A 17,391-nucleotide genomic window follows, 5' to 3' on the forward strand; every position below is an offset into this window, starting at 1 on the left:
TGTGTTTTTTTAGCCAAATTTTGAGGTTTGCAAAGGATTCTGGGTAACAGAACCTGATCCGAGCCCCGCAAGTCACCCCATCTTGGATTCCCCTAGGTCTCTAGTTTTCAGAAATGCACAGGTTTGGTAGGTTTCCCTAGGTGCCGTCTGAGCAAGAGGCCAAAATCTACAGGTAGGCACTTCGCAAAAAACACCTCTGTTTTCTTCCAAAATTTTTGATGTGTCCACGTTGCGCTTTAGGGTGTTTCCTGTCGCGGGCGCTAGGCCTACCCACACAAGTGAGGTATCATTTTTATCGGGAGACTTGGGGGAACGCTGAGTGGAAGGACATTTGTGGCTCCTCTCAGATTCCAGAACTTTCTGCCACAGAAATGTGAGGAACATGTGTTTTTTTTAGCCAAATTTTGAGGTTTGCAAAGGATTCTGGGTAACAGAACCTGGTCCGAGCCCCGCAAGTCACCCCTCCTTGGATTCCCCTAGGTCTCTAGTTTTCAGAAATGCACAGGTTTGGTAGGTTTCCCTAGGTGCCGGCTGAGCTAGAGGCCAAAATCTACAGGTAGGCACTTCGCAAAAAACACCTCTGTTTTCTTCCAAAATTTTTGATGTGTCCACGTTGCGCTTTGGGGTGTTTTCTGTCGCCGGCGCTAGGCCTACCCACACAAGTGAGGTATCATTTTTATCGGGAGACTTGGGGGAACGCTGGGTGGAAGGAAATTTGTGGCTCCTCTCAGATTCCAGAACTTTCTGCCACAGAAATGTGAGGAACATGTGTTTTTTTAGCCAAATTTTGAGGTTTGCAAAGGATTCTGGGTAACAGAACCTGGTCCGAGCCCCGCAAGTCACCCCTCCTTGCAATCCCCTAGGTCTCTAGTTTTCAGAAATGCACAGGTTTGGTAGGTTTCCCTAGGTGCCGGCTGAGCTAGAGGCTAAAATCTACAGGTAGGCACTTCGCAAAAAACACCTCTGTTTTCTTCCAAAATTTTGGATGTGTCCACGTTGCGCTTTGGGGTGTTTCCTGTCGCGGGCGCTAGGCCTACCCACACAAGTGAGGTATCATTTTTATCGGGAGACTTGGGGGAACGCTGGGTGGAAGGAAATTTGTGGCTCCTCTCAGATTCCAGAACTTTCTGCCACAGAAATGTGAGGAACATGTGTTTTTTTAGCCAAATTTTGAGGTTTGCAAAGGATTCTGGGTAACAGAACCTGGTCCGAGCCCCGCAAGTCACCCCTCCTTGGATTCCCCTAGGTCTCTAGTTTTCAGAAATGCACAGGTTTGGTAGGTTTCCCTAGGTGCCGGCTGAGCTGGAGGCCAAAATCTACAGGTAGGCACTTCGCAAAAAACACCTCTGTTTTCTTCAAAAATTTTGGATGTGTCCACGTTGCGCTTTGGGGTGTTTCCTGTCGCGGGCGCTAGGCCTACCCGCGCAAATGAGGTATCATTTTTATCGGGAGACTTGGGGGAACGCTGGGTGGAAGGAAATTTGTGGCTCGTATCAGATTCCAGAACTTTCTGCCACAGAAATGTGAGGAACATGTGTTTTTTTAGCCAAATTTTGAGGTTTGCAAAGGATTCTGGGTAACAGAACCTGGTCCGAGCCCGCAAGTCACCCCATCTTGGATTCCCCTAGGTCTCTAGTTTTCAGAAATGCACAGGTTTGGTAGGTTTCCCTAGGTGCCGTCTGAGCTAGAGGCCAAAATCTACAGGTAGGCACTTCGCAAAAAACACCTCTATTTTCTTCCAAAATTTTGGATGTGTCCACGTTGCGCTTTGGGGTGTTTCCTGTCGCGGGCGCTAGGCCTACCCACACAAGTGAGGTATCATTTTTATAGGGAGACTTGGGGGAACGCTGGGTGGAAGGAAATTTGTGGCTCCTCTCAGATTCCAGAACTTTCTGCCACAGAAATGTGAGGAACATGTGTTTTTTTAGCCAAATTTTGAGGTTTGCAAAGGATTCTGGGTAACAGAACCTGGTCCGAGCCCCGCAAGTCACCCCTCCTTGGATTCCCCTAGGTCTCTAGTTTTCAGAAATGCACAGGTTTGGTAGGTTTCCCTAGTTGCCGGCTGAGCTGGAGGCCAAAATCTACAGGTAGGCACTTCGCAAAAAACACCTCTGTTTTCTTCAAAAATTTTGGATGTGTCCACGTTGCGCTTTGGGGTGTTTCCTGTCGCGGGCGCTAGGCCTACCCGCGCAAATGAGGTATCATTTTTATCGGGAGACTTGGGGGAACGCTGGGTGGAAGGAAATTTGTGGCTCGTCTCAGATTCCAGAACTTTCTGCCACAGAAATGTGAGGAACATGTGTTTTTTTAGCCAAATTTTTAGGTTTGCAAAGGATTCTGGGTAACAGAACCTGGTCCGAGTCCCGCAAGTCACCCCTCCTTGGATTCCCCTAGGTCTCTAGTTTTCAGAAATGCACAGGTTTGGTAGGTTTCCCTAGGTGCCGGCTGAGCTGGAAGCCAAAATCTACAGGTAGGCACTTCGCAAAAAACACCTCTGTTTTCTTCAAAAATTTTGGATGTGTCCACGTTGCGCTTTGGGGTGTTTCCTGTCGCGGGCGCTAGGCCTACCCGCGCAAATGAGGTATCATTTTTATCGGGAGACTTGGGGGAACGCTGGGTGGAAGGAAATTTGTGGCTCCTCTCAGATTCCAGAACTTTCTGCCACAGAAATGTGAGGAACATGTGTTTTTTTAGCCAAATTTAGAGGTTTGCAAAGGATTCTGGGTAACAGAACCTGGTCCGAGCCCCGCAAGTCACCCCTCCTTGGATTCCCCTAGGTCTCTAGTTTTCAGAAATGCACAGGTTTGGTAGGTTTCCCTAGGTGCCGACTGAGCTAGAGGCCAAAATCTACAGGTAGGCACTTCGCAAAAAACACCTCTGTTTTCTTCCAAAAATTTTTATGTGTCCACGTTGCGCTTTGGGGTGTTTCCTGTCGCCAGCGCTAGGCCTACCCACACAAGTGAGGTATCATTTTTATCGGGAGACTTGGGGGAACGCTGGGTGGAAGGAAATTTGTGGCTCCTCTCAGATTCCAGAACTTTCTGCCACTGAAATGTGAGGAACATGTGTTTTTTTAGCCAAATTTTGAGGTTTGCAAAGGATTCTGGGTAACAGAACCTGATCCGAGCCCCGCAAGTCACCCCATCTTGGATTCCCCTAGGTCTCTAGTTTTCAGAAATGCACAGGTTTGGTAGGTTTCCCTAGGTGCCGTCTGAGCAAGAGGCCAAAATCTACAGGTAGGCACTTCGCAAAAAACACCTCTGTTTTCTTCCAAAATTTTTGATGTGTCCACGTTGCGCTTTAGGGTGTTTCCTGTCGCGGGCGCTAGGCCTACCCACACAAGTGAGGTATCATTTTTATCGGGAGACTTGGGGGAACGCTGAGTGGAAGGACATTTGTGGCTCCTCTCAGATTCCAGAACTTTCTGCCACAGAAATGTGAGGAACATGTGTTTTTTTAGCCAAATTTTGAGGTTTGCAAAGGATTCTGGGTAACAGAACCTGGTCCGAGCCCCGCAAGTCACCCCTCCTTGGATTCCCCTAGGTCTCTAGTTTTCAGAAATGCACAGGTTTGGTAGGTTTCCCTAGGTGCCGGCTGAGCTAGAGGCTAAAATCTACAGGTAGGCACTTCGCAAAAAACACCTCTGTTTTCTTCCAAAATTTTGGATGTGTCCACGTTGCGCTTTGGGGTGTTTCCTGTCGCGGGCGCTAGGCCTACCCACACAAGTGAGGTATCATTTTTATCGGGAGACTTGGGGGAACGCTGGGTGGAAGGAAATTTGTGGCTCCTCTCAGATTCCAGAACTTTCTGCCACAGAAATGTGAGGAACATGTGTTTTTTTAGCCAAATTTTGAGGTTTGCAAAGGATTCTGGGTAACAGAACCTGGTCCGAGCCCCGCAAGTCACCCCTCCTTGGATTCCCCTAGGTCTCTAGTTTTCAGAAATGCACAGGTTTGGTAGGTTTCCCTAGGTGCCGGCTGAGCTGGAGGCCAAAATCTACAGGTAGGCACTTCGCAAAAAACACCTCTGTTTTCTTCAAAAATTTTGGATGTGTCCACGTTGCGCTTTGGGGTGTTTCCTGTCGCGGGCGCTAGGCCTACCCGCGCAAATGAGGTATCATTTTTATCGGGAGACTTGGGGGAACGCTGGGTGGAAGGAAATTTGTGGCTCGTATCAGATTCCAGAACTTTCTGCCACAGAAATGTGAGGAACATGTGTTTTTTTAGCCAAATTTTGAGGTTTGCAAAGGATTCTGGGTAACAGAACCTGGTCCGAGCCCGCAAGTCACCCCATCTTGGATTCCCCTAGGTCTCTAGTTTTCAGAAATGCACAGGTTTGGTAGGTTTCCCTAGGTGCCGTCTGAGCTAGAGGCCAAAATCTACAGGTAGGCACTTCGCAAAAAACACCTCTGTTTTCTTCCAAAATTTTTGATGTGTCCACGTTGCGCTTTGGGGTGTTTCCTGTCGCGGGCGCTAGGCCTACCCACACAAGTTAGGTATCATTTTTATCGGGAGACTTGGGGGAACGCTGAGTGGAAGGAAATTTGTGGCTCCTCTCAGATTCCAGAACTTTCTGCCACAGAAATGTGAGGAACATGTGTTTTTTTAGCCAAATTTTGAGGTTTGCAAAGGATTCTGGGTAACAGAACCTGGTCCGAGTCCCGCAAGTCACCCCTCCTTGGATTCCCCTAGGTCTCTAGTTTTCAGAAATGCACAGGTTTGGTAGGTTTCCCTAGGTGCCGGCTGAGCTGGAGGCCAAAATCTACAGGTAGGCACTTCGCAAAAAACACCTCTGTTTTCTTCCAAAATTTTTGATGTGTCCACGTTGCGCTTTGGGGTGTTTCCTGTCGCGGGCGCTAGGCCTACCCGCGCAAATGAGGTATCATTTTTATCGGGAGACTTGGGGGAACGCTGGGTGGAAGGAAATTTGTGGCTCCTCTTAGATTCCAGAACTTTCTGCCACAGAAATGTGAGGAACATGTGTTTTTTTAGCCAAATTTTGAGGTTTGCAAAGGATTCTGGGTAACAGAACCTGGTCCGAGCCCGCAAGTCACCCCATCTTGGATTCCCCTAGGTCTCTAGTTTTCAGAAATGCACAGGTTTGGTAGGTTTCCCTAGGTGCCGTCTGAGCTAGAGGCCAAAATCTACAGGTAGGCACTTCGCAAAAAACACCTCTGTTTTCTTCCAAAATTTTGGATGTGTCCACGTTGCGCTTTGGGGTGTTTCCTGTCGCGGGCGCTAGGCCTACCCACACAAGTGAGGTATCATTTTTATCGGGAGACTTGGGGGAACGCTGAGTGGAAGGAAATTTGTGGCTCCTCTCAGATTCCAGAACTTTCTGCCACAGAAATGTGAGGAACATGTGTTTTTTTAGCCAAATTTTGAGGTTTGCAAAGGATTCTGGGTAACAGAACCTGGTCCGAGCCCTGCAAGTCACCCCTCCTTGGATTCCCCTAGGTCTCTAGTTTTCAGAAATGCACAGGTTTGGTAGGTTTCCCTAGGTGCCGGCTGAGCTAGAGGCCAAAATCTACAGGTAGGCACTTCGCAAAAAACACCTCTGTTTTCTTCCAAAATTTTGGATGTGTCCACGTTGCGCTTTGGGGTGTTTCCTGTCGCCGGCGCTAGGCCTACCCACACAAGTGAGGTATCATTTTTATCGGGAGACTTGGGGGAACGCTGAGTGGAAGGAAATTTGTGGCTCCTCTCAGATTCCAGAACTTTCTGCCACAGAAATGTGAGGAACATGTGTTTTTTTAGCCAAATTTTGAGGTTTGCAAAGGATTCTGGGTAACAGAACCTGGTCCGAGCCCCGCAAGTCACCCCTCCTTGGATTCCCCTAGGTCTCTAGTTTTCAGAAATGCACAGGTTTGGTAGGTTTCCCTAGGTGCCGGCTGAGCTAGAGGCCAAAATCTACAGGTAGGCACTTCGCAAAAAACACCTCTGTTTTCTTCCCAAATTTTTGATGTGTCCACGTAGCGCTTTGGGGTGTTTCCTGTCGCCGGCGCTAGGCCTACCCACACAAGTGAGGTATCATTTTTATCGGGAGACTTGGGGGAACGCTAGGTGGAAGGAAATTTGTGGCTTCCCTCAGATTCCAGAACTTTCTGCCACAGAAATGTGAGGAACATGTGTTTTTTTAGCCAAATTTTGAGGTTTGCAAAGGATTCTGGGTAACAGAACCTGGTCCGAGCCCCGCAAGTCACCCCTCCTTGGATTCCCCTAGGTCTCTAGTTTTCAGAAATGCACAGGTTTGGTAGGTTTCCCTAGGTGCCGGCTGAGCTAGAGGCCAAAATCTACAGGTAGGCACTTCGCAAAAAACACCTCTGTTTTCTTCCAAAATTTTGGATGTGTCCACGTTGCGCTTTGGGGTGTTTCCTGTCGCGGGCGCTAGGCCTACCCACACAAGTGAGGTATCATTTTTATCGGGAGACTTGGGGGAACGCTGGGTGGAAGGAAATTTGTGGCTCCTCTCAGATTCCAGAACTTTCTGCCACAGAAATGTGAGGAACATGTGTTTTTTTAGCCAAATTTTGAGGTTTGCAAAGGATTCTGGGTAACAGAACCTGGTCCGAGCCCCGCAAGTCACCCCTCCTTGGATTCTCCTAGGTCTCTAGTTTTCAGAAATGTACAGGTTTAGTAAGTTTCCCTAGGTGCCGGCTGAGCTAGAGGTCAAAATCTACAGGTAGGCACTTCGCAAAAAACACCTCTGTTTTCTTCCAAAATTTTTGATGTGTCCACGTTGCGCTTTGGGGTGTTTCCTGTCGCGGGCGCTAGGCCTACCCACGCAAGTGAGGTATCATTTTTATCGGGAGACTTGGGGGAACCCTGGGTGGAAGGAAATTTGTGGCTCCTCTCAGACTCCAGAACTTTCTGCCACCGAAATGTGAGGAACATGTGTTTTTTTAGCCAAATTTTGAGGTTTGCAAAGGATTCTGGGTAACAGAACCTGGTCCGAGCCCCGCAAGTCACCCCATCTTGGATTCCCCTAGGTCTCTAGTTTTCAGAAATGCACAGGTTTGGTAGGTTTCCCTAGGTGCAGGCTGAGCTAAAGGCCTAAATCTACAGGTAGGCACTTCGCAAAAAACACCTCTGTTTTCTTCAAAAATTTTGGATGTGTCCACGTTGCGCTTTGGGGTGTTTCCTGTCGCGGGCGCTAGGCCTACCCACACAAGTGAGGTATCATTTTTATCGGGAGACTTGGGGGAACGCTGAGTGGAAGGAAATTTGTGGCTCCTCTCAGATTCCAGAACTTTCTGCCACAGAAATGTGAGGAACATGTGTTTTTTTAGCCAAATTATGAGGTTTGCAAAGGGTTCTGGGTAACAGAACCTGGTCCGAGCCCCGCAAGTCACCCCTCCTTGGATTCCCCTAGGTCTCTAGTTTTCAGAAATGCACAGGTTTGGTAGGTTTCCCTAGGTGCCGGCTGAGCTAGAGGCCAAAATCTGCAGGTAGGCACTTCGCAAAAAACACCTCTGTTTTCTTTAAAAAATATGGGATGTGTCCACGTTGCGTTTTGGGGCGTTTCCTGTCACGGGCGCTAGGCCTACCCACACAAGTGAGGTATCATTTTTATCGGGAGACTTGGGGGAACATAGATTAGCAAAACAAGTGCTATTGCCCCTTGTCTTTCTCTACATTTTTTCCTTCCAAATATAGGAGAGTGTGTAAAAAAGACATCTATTTGAGAAATTCCCTATAATTCACATGCTAGTATGGTCACCCCGGAATTCAGAGATGTGCAAATAACCACTGCTCCTCAGCACCCTATCTTGTGCCCTTTTTGGAAATGCAAAGGTTTTCTTGATAGCAATTTTTTACTCTTTATATTTCAGCAAATGAATTGCTGTATACCCGGTATAGAATAAAAACGCACTGCAGGGTGCAGCTCATTTATTGGCTCTGGGTTCCTCGGGTTCTTGATGAACCTACAAGCCCTATATATCCCCGCAACCAGAGGAGTCCAGCAGACGTAACAGTATATTGCTTTCCATAATCTGACATTGCAGGGAAAAGTTACAGAGTAAAACGTAGAGAAAAATTGATGGTTTTTTCACCTCAATTTCAATATTTTGCTTTTTCAGCTGTTATTTTCTGTAGGAAACCCTTGTAGGATCTACACAAATGACCCCTTGCTGAATGCAGAATTTTGTCTACTTTTCAGAAATGGTTAGGTTTCTGGGATCCAGCATTGGTTTCATGCCCATTCCTGTCACTGACTGGAAGGAGGCTGAAAGCACAAAAAATTGCAAAAATGGGGTATGCCCCAGTAAAATGCCAAAATTGTGTTGAAATATTGGGTTTTCTGATTCAAGTCTGCCTGTTCCTGAAAGCTAGGAAGCTGCTGAGTTTAGCACTGCAAACCCTTTGTTGATGCCTGTTAGAAATGGGGTTTTTGGTTGGCAGTCAGGTTACCCTCTGTCCAAGCAAAAGCCCTCACTCTAGTCAGGGTAAGTCACACACTATCCAAGATTATCCTGTGCCCACCCTCTGGTAGCTTGGCACGAGCAGTCAGGCTTAACTTAGAAGGCAATGTGTAAAGTATTTGTGCAATAAATCATACAATACCACCATATAGCACCACAAAAATACACCACACAGTGTTTAGAAAAATATATAATATTTATCAGGATAATTGTAGGTCAAAAAGAATAAAGATGCAATGGAAAGTTGTAGAACTATCACAGGAAAGTGATATAAAGGGTCTTAAGTCTTTAGAATGTAATAAAGTGTCTTTCAAGCACAAAGTACCTGGTTTCTGGTGGAAAATCTCCTCAGAGGGCCACAGGTGAAGAGATGCGTGGAAAAAGGGGGGTGTGCGTCGATTTCCTCTCAGCACACACCGACTGGCGTCGTTCTTTTCCACGCGGGGAAGTCGGGCGTCGTTTTCCGGCGCGCAGACAGTCTCTTTTTGTGGATCGCGGGGATTACCAGATGTCCCGGGTCTGTGCGTGGATTCTCCTGCTTGTTTTCCGGCTGCGCGTCGGTCTGCGGGGCTGCGCGTCGAAGTTTCGATCTCACGGTAGGCATCGCGTCGATTTCTCCTTGGAAGTCGGGCGGCGTTGTCCTTGCGAGGCCGTGCGTCGAAAGTTTGGTCTCACGGCAGGCGTCGCGTCGATTTCTCCTTGGAAGTCGGGCGGCGTTGTCCTTGCGAGGCCGTGCGTCAAAGTTTCGCACTCACGGTAGGCGTCGCGTCGATTTCTCCTGGAAAGTCGGACGGCTTTGTCCTTGCGAGGTTGTGCGTCGAAGTCTCGATCGTCCCGAGGGCGTCGCGTCGATCAGCGTCGGTGTGCGGCGTTTTTCTCGCCGCGAAACAAGCTGTGCGTCGAAATTTTCGGCGCACGGAGCGTCCAAGTGAAAGGAAGAAGTCTTTTTGGTCCTGAGACTTCAGGGAACAGGAGGCAAGCTCTATCCAAGCCCTTGGAGAGCACTTTCACAGCCAGACAAGAGTTCAGCAAGGCAGCAGGGCAACAGCAAGACAGCAGTCCTTTGTAGAAAGCAGACAAGTGAGTCCTTTGAGCAGCCAGGCAGTTCTTCTTGGCAGGATGTAGTTTCTGGTTCAGGTTTCTTCTCCAGCAAGTGTCTGATGAGGTAGGGCAGAGGCCCTGTTTTATACCCAAATGTGCCTTTGAAGTGGGGGAGACTTCAAAGAGTGGCTAAGAAGTGCACCAGGTCCCCTTTCAGTTTACTCCTGTCTGCCAGGGTCCCAGTAGGGGGTGTGGCAGTCCTTTGTGTGAGAGCAGACCCTCCACCCTCCCAGCCCAGGAAGACCCATTCAAAATGCAGATGTATGCAAGTGAGGCTGAGTACCCTGTGTTTGGGGTGTGTCTGAGTGAATGCACAAGGAGCTGTCAACCAAGCCCAGCCAGACGTGGATTGTAAGGCACAGAAGGATTTAAGTGCAAAGAAATGCTCACTTTCTAAAAGTGGCATTTCTAGAATAGTAATATTAAATCCGACTTCACCAGTCAGTAGGACTTTGTATTACTATTCTGGCCATACTAAATATGACCTCCCTGCTCCTTTCAGATCAGCAGCTGCCACTTCAACAGTGTATGAGGGCAGCCCTAATGTTAGCCTATGAAGGGAGCAGGCCTCTCAGTAGTGTGAAAACGAATTTAGGAGTTTTACACTACCAGGACATATAACTACACAGGTACATGTCCTGCCTTTTACCTACACAGCACCCTGCCCTAGGGGTTACCTAGGGCACACCTTAAGGGTGACTTATATGTAGAGAAAGGGGAGTTCTAGGCTTGGCAAGTACTTTTAAATGCCAAGTCGAGGTGGCAGTGAAACTGCACACACAGGCCTTGCAATGGCAGGCCTGAGACAAGGAAAAAGGGGCTACTTAAGTGGGTGGCACAACCAGTGCTGCAGGCCCACTAGTAGCATTTAATTTACCAGCCCTATGCACATAAGGTGCACCTTACTAGGGACTTATAAGTAAATTAATAGTCCAATCAGGTATGATTCCAGGTTACCATGTTTTAAGGGAGAGAGCATATGCACTTTAGCACTGGTTAGCAGTGGTAAAGTGCGCAGAGTCTATAAACCAGCAAAAACAGTGTCCAAAAAAATGGAGGGAGGCAGGCAAAAAGTTAGGGGTGACTACCCTAAGGCTGTCAGGTCTAACATGTGTCCCCCCCAGCTGAAAGTGGGGAGAGCTACCCGACCTCCTGGGAGCTCTCATCGCTAAGGCGGAAGTACCTGGAGAGACATCAGCATTGGCGTGGTCAACCCCTGGGCGATGTTCCACCGTAAAGTCCATCCCCTGTAGGGAAATGGACCACCTCAAGAGTTTTGGATTCTCACCCCTCATCTGCATGAGCCATCTGAGGGGCCTGTGGTCTGTCTGAACCAGGAACTGAGTCCCAAACAGGTAGGGTCTTAGCTTCTTCAGTGCCCAGACCACAGCAAAAGCTTCTCGTTCAATAGCACTCCACCTCTGTTCCCGTGGTAATAGCCTTCTGCTAATAAAGACTACCGGTTGATCTCTGCCCTCCTCATTCAGCTGTGCTAGGACTGCCCCTATGCCATGCTCTGAAGCGTCTGTCTGCACGATAAATTCCTGGGAGTAGTCAGGGGCCATGAGTACGGGGGCCGTGCACATGGCTTCCTTCAGGGCGTCAAAGGCTTTCTGACAAGCCTCTGTCCAATTCACCAACTTAGGTTGCTTCTTGGAAGTGAGTTCTGTCAAGGGTGTTGCAATGGTACCATAGCCCTTGACAAATCGGCGGTAGTATCCGGTGAGGCCTAGAAAGGCTCTCACCTCCGTCTGTGTTCGGGGTGGTTGCCAGGCCTTGATAGTTTCAATCTTGGCCTGGAGTGGCTGCACCTTGCCACCACCCACTAGGTGTCCTAAGTACACCACGGAACCCTGCCCAATCTGGCACTTACTGGCCTTGATGGTCAGGCCTGCCTGTTGCAGGGCCTGAAGCACCTCCTTGAGGTGAAGCAGGTGTTCCTCCCAGCTGGAACTGTAGACAGCTATGTCATCTAGGTAGGCTGCACAGAAGGCATCCTTGCCAGCTAGGACCCCGTTAACCAACCGTTGGAAGGTAGCGGGGGCATTTTTCAACCCAAACGGCATCACCCGGAACTGGTAATGGCCATCCGGGGTTGAAAATGCGGATCTTTCCTTGGCCCCCTCAGTTAGGCCGATCTGCCAGTACCCTGAAGTAAGATCAAACGTACTCAGGAACTTGGCAGCGCTTAGCCTGTCCACGAGCTCATCAGCTCGGGGGATGGGGTGAGCATCAGTCCGGGTGACTGAGTTGAGACCCCGGTAGTCCACACAGAACCGGAGTTCTGGCTTCGCACCTGGGGCAGTAGCCTTAGGGACCAATACCACTGGGCTGGCCCAGGGACTACTGGATTTCTCAATGACCCCTAGAGTCAACATCTTGGAGACCTCCTCCTTGATGCTGGCCTTCACCTTATCCGACAACCTGTAAATTTTGTTTTTGACAGGGAGACTGTCACCGGTGTCAATATCATGAACACAGAGGTGGGTCAGCCCAGGAGTAAGGGAGAACAGGGGGGAGAACTGCTCCAACAGCTCATAACAGTCTCCTTTCTGATTTAGAGTCAGGGAGTCAGACAGAATGACCCCGCTTACTGACCCATCACCTTCTTGGGCAGAGAGGAGGTCGGGGAGAGGTTCACTCTCCTCTTCCGTTCCTTCATCTGTGACCAGAAGCATGTTGATCTCCGACCTCTCAAAATGAGCTTTTAGTCGGTTCACATGGAGCACCCTTAGGGGATTCCTAGGGGTTTTGAGGTCCACTAGGTAAGTGGCCTCCCCTTTCCGCTCCTTTATTTCAAATGGGCCAGACCAGCGGTCCTGGAGAGCTCTGGGCTCTACTGGCTCCATTACCCACACTTTGTCTCCAGGTTGAAACTCTACCAGGGTGGCCTTCTGGTCATACCATTGTTTCATCACCTCTTGACTGGCCTCAAGGTTATCTTGGGCTTCTTTCCAGAAGCGGGTCATCTGGTTGCGGAGGGCCAACATATAGCTGACCACATCCTGAGGGGGTGCCTTTGGAGCTTTCTCCAATCCCTCCTGGACAATGCTTAAGGGTCCCCTGACAGGGTACCCATAGAGAAGTTCAAAGGGACTGAACCCTACCCCTCTCTGGGGGACCTCTCTGTAAGCAAAGAGAAGGCATGGTAAGAGGACGTCCCACTTACGCCTCATGGCCTCAGGGAGGCCACCAATCATGCCTTTCAGGGTCTTGTTGAATCTCTCCACAAGACCGTTCGTCTGGGGGTGATAGGGTGTGGTGAACTTGTAAGTTACACCACACGCATCCCACAGCGACTTCATGTATGCAGACATGAAGTTAGTGCCTCTGTCAGACACTATTTCCTTGGGGAACCCCACACGGGTAAATATCCCCATCAGGGTTCTGGCCACCACCGGTGCAGTTACTGTCCTTAGAGGGATTGCCTCTGGGTAACGGGTGGCATGGTCCACCAAAACCAGGATGAACCTGTTGCCTAAGGCAGTTTTGGGGTCCAAGAGGCCAACAATGTCGATGCCCACCCTTTCAAAGGGGGTGCCAACGACAGGAAGTGGAATCAGGGGGGTTTTAACCCTTTTTCCTGCTTTACCACTGGCCTGGCAGGTAGGACAGGATCTGCAGAACTTGTCTGAGTGTGTCCTCATTTTGGGCCAATAAAAGTGGGTGACAAGCCTGTTAAAGGTCTTGCCCTGCCCCAAATGTCCTGCCAGGGGAATGTCGTGAGCCAGACCCAGTAGGAAGGTTCGGTAACATTGGGGGACCACCAGCACACGTGCTGCCCCAAAGCCCGGAACCTTAGGCTCACTGTAGAGGAGATCATTCTCCCAATATAGGTGGTGATCGCCAGAGGCGTCGCCGGCTGCCTGGTTTGAGGCTTGTTTCCTCAAACCTTCTAGAGTGGGACATTCTTTCTGCGCCTTGCAGAATTCCTCCCTGGTGGGTCCACCCTCAACTTGCCAGCCAGCAAGCTCAGGTAAGTCACCTAGGGCGGCGATGTCTTCCCCAGTTGGCTCGGAAGCCTCCTCCTCAGGAGCCCCGTCAGCCACTGTGGGAACAGCGGGGGCCGGTTTCCCGCACCCCTGGTCCCTCCTCCTGGCAGCTCTCTGGGCCATCGTTCCAGGCTCCAGATGCCCTTGACTTCCCTCTCGGTCAGCCATGGACCGTGTGGTCATGCAGACCCACTCAGGTAACCCTAACACCTCCAGGTGAGACCTGAGCTCCACTTCTTTCCAAGCAGTGTGCTCAAGGTCGTTGCCTAACAGACAATCTACAGGCATGGCAGGACTCACAGCTACTTTCAGAGTACCAGAGACCCCCCCCCCCACTCAAAGGGAACCAGAGCCACCGGTAGGTGACTCTCGCGATTGTCAGCGACTCTGACCTGGTGGAATGTATTAGGTACTATCTGCTCTGCTGACACCAGCTGACTCTTGATAGTAGTCATACTGGCGCCTGTGTCACGCAGAGCCTCCACCCTCTGCCCATCAATGGTGACCCACTGCCGGTACTTGGAAGTATTTCTGGGCATGTGGGCCTTGGGCACCATTTCTCCTTCTCCCAGGGACACTAGGGAAATCTCTACCTGCTCCCCAAAGCTAGTTGGGTCCATCTCCCCCCCGAGTGCTACACTAGTCAACCCAGGTGCCTGTCCGGTGTGGATCGCCTTTGTAGTGACCATATTGGTAACACTCCATGCATTTGGGGCTAGATTTTCCTGACCTGTCAAATGTCCCTGGCTTTTTCCCAAATTTGGAAAAGGAAGGGTTGCCACCCCCTCCCTGGGAATTCTTTTGGGGGCCTTTAGAGAGTTCCTTATCTGTAAGTTTATCTCCCCCCTCTTTCTTCTGTTGGGAACCCTGACCACCTTTGTGGGAGTCCCCCCCAGGTACCTTTTTGGACACTCTGGTGCTAACCCAGAGGTCCGCCTCCTCAGCAAGCTTCCTGGGATCAGTCAGCTTACTATCCACTAGGTGCTGGCGCAAATCGGTATAAGTAACATTAAGCATATGCTCTCTCAGGATCAAGTCATATAAACCTTTATAATCTGCTACTTTGTTGCCCCGCACCCATCCATTCAGTGCCTTACTAGAGAAATCAAAGAAATCTACCCATGTTTGTGTGGTTTGTTTGGTGCTGTCCCTGAACCTCTGACGGTATCCCTCAGGGGTCAGCCCAAACTTGGCAAGTAAAGTGGCTTTCTGGAGTGGGTATGTGTTTTGATCCGGTGGATCCAATGTGAGAAGTGTGTCCCTCCCCAATGGCGGCACATAACCCCACATAGCTACCCCCCATTGCCCTTCAGGAACCTCATGAGCCCTTAGTGCAACTTCATAAGCAGCTAACCATTTATCTATGTCATCTCCCACCACAAAACTGAGCACCACATTTTTGGGTATACGAACCTTCTTTTCTCCAGCAGGTCCTGTCTGTATGCTGCCACCATTATTGCTGGATTCAGACTGTCTTGCCTTGATCTCCAGCTCCTTGAGACTCAGTTCATGAGCCAACAATAGTTTCTTTTCAGCCAACGCTCTTTCAGCTTCCACTTGTTTGGCTGCTCTTTCAGCTTCTGCTTGTTTGGCTGCCATTTCAGCTTCTGCTTGAATCTGTTTGGCTGTTCTTTCAGCTTCAACCTGTTTGGCTGCTCTTTCAGCCTCAGCTTGTTTGGCTTCTCTTTCTGCCCTCCTCTCCTCCTGTTGTGCCTCAATTTTCAGTTTTGCCATTTGCAATTGGAACTCCCTTTCCTCTCTCCTTTCCTCTGCGGTCAGGCTTTGCATGGAGACACTGCTCCCTGGTCTGGAAGGGTGCACAATTGCAGTGGTAACACCATCCATAGATAGTGAAAATCCTTCTGAGGGGCCATTTTCTGGCTCCTCTTCCTCATCATCCTCTAAATGGGCTTCTGCCCAGGCCCTCAGCGCCACTTGAAAGTCCTCCTTTCTGGAGGCCCCTTGGGTGGGTACCCTTAATGCCCTGCAGAATCCTCTTAGTTGTTTGACCGTGTATGTATCCAACTGGACTAGGTCAAAGTCCCCTGTCTGAGACCCAGTCAGAGACATGTTGAGTGAGGATTTGGTTTTTGAAAATTGTCAGGAAAAAACGGATTTTCAAAAAGAGATAAAAACCAAGTTGACCTTCAACTGTGGGTAGGTAGTGAAATACTTAGCTACTGTATGTCACTGCACAAATACAAGTCCTATCCTCACCGCTGATCACCAATGTTAGAAATGGGGTTTTTGGTTGGCAGTCAGGTTACCCTCTGTCCAAGCAAAAGCCCTCACTCTAGTCAGGGTAAGTCACACACTATCCAAGATTATCCTGTGCCCACCCTCTGGTAGCTTGGCACGAGCAGTCAGGCTTAACTTAGAAGGCAATGTGTAAAGTATTTGTGCAATAAATCATACAATACCACCATATAGCACCACAAAAATACACCACACAGTGTTTAGAAAAATATATAATATATATCAGGATAATTGTAGGTCAAAAAGAATAAAGATGCAATGGAAAGTTGTAGAACTATCACAGGAAAGTGATATAAAGGGTCTTAAGTCTTTAGAATGTAATAAAGTGTCTTTCAAGCACAAAGTACCTGGTTTCTGGTGGAAAATCTCCTCAGAGGGCCACAGGTGAAGAGATGCGTGGAAAAAGGGGGGTGTGCGTCGATTTCCTCTCAGCACACACCGACTGGCGTCGTTCTTTTCCACGCGGGGAAGTCGGGCGTCGTTTTCCGGCGCGCAGACAGTCTCTTTTTGTGGATCGCGGGGATTACCAGATGTCCCGGGTCTGTGCGTGGATTCTCCTGCTTGTTTTCCGGCTGCGCGTCGTTCTGCGGGGCTGCGCGTCGAAGTTTCGATCTCACGGTAGGCGTCGCGTCGATTTCTCCTTGGAAGTCGGGCGGCGTTGTCCTTGCGAGGCCGTGCGTCGAAAGTTTGGTCTCACGGCAGGCGTCGCGTCGATTTCTCCTTGGAAGTCGGGCGGCGTTGTCCTTGCGAGGCCGTGCGTCAAAGTTTCGCACTCACGGTAGGCGTCGCGTCGATTTCTCCTGGAAAGTCGGGCGGCTTTGTCCTTGCGAGGTTGTGCGTCGAAGTCTCGATCGTCCCGAGGGCGTCGCGTCGATCAGCGTCGGTGTGCGGCGTTTTTCTCGCCGCGAAACAAGCTGTGCGTCGAAATTTTCGGCGCACGGAGCGTCCAAGTGAAAGGAAGAAGTCTTTTTGGTCCTGAGACTTCAGGGAACAGGAGGCAAGCTCTATCCAAGCCCTTGGAGAGCACTTTCACAGCCAGACAAGAGTTCAGCAAGGCAGCAGGGCAACAGCAAGACAGCAGTCCTTTGTAGAAAGCAGACAAGTGAGTCCTTTGAGCAGCCAGGCAGTTCTTCTTGGCAGGATGTAGTTTCTGGTTCAGGTTTCTTCTCCAGCAAGTGTCTGATGAGGTAGGGCAGAGGCCCTGTTTTATACCCAAATGTGCCTTTGAAGTGGGGGAGACTTCAAAGAGTGGCTAAGAAGTGCACCAGGTCCCCTTTCAGTTTACTCCTGTCTGCCAGGGTCCCAGTAGGGGGTGTGGCAGTCCTTTGTGTGAGAGCAGACCCTCCACCCTCCCAGCCCAGGAAGACCCATTCAAAATGCAGATGTATGCAAGTGAGGCTGAGTACCCTGTGTTTGGGGTGTGTCTGAGTGAATGCACAAGGAGCTGTCAACCAAGCCCAGCCAGACGTGGATTGTAAGGCACAGAAGGATTTAAGTGCAAAGAAATGCTCACTTTCTAAAAGTGGCATTTCTAGAATAGTAATATTAAATCCGACTTCACCAGTCAGTAGGACTTTGTATTACCATTCTGGCCATACTAAATATGACCTCCCTGCTCCT

This window comes from Pleurodeles waltl, chromosome 11 (genome assembly GCF_031143425.1).
Source record: "Pleurodeles waltl isolate 20211129_DDA chromosome 11, aPleWal1.hap1.20221129, whole genome shotgun sequence".
Taxonomy (NCBI): domain Eukaryota; kingdom Metazoa; phylum Chordata; class Amphibia; order Caudata; family Salamandridae; genus Pleurodeles; species Pleurodeles waltl.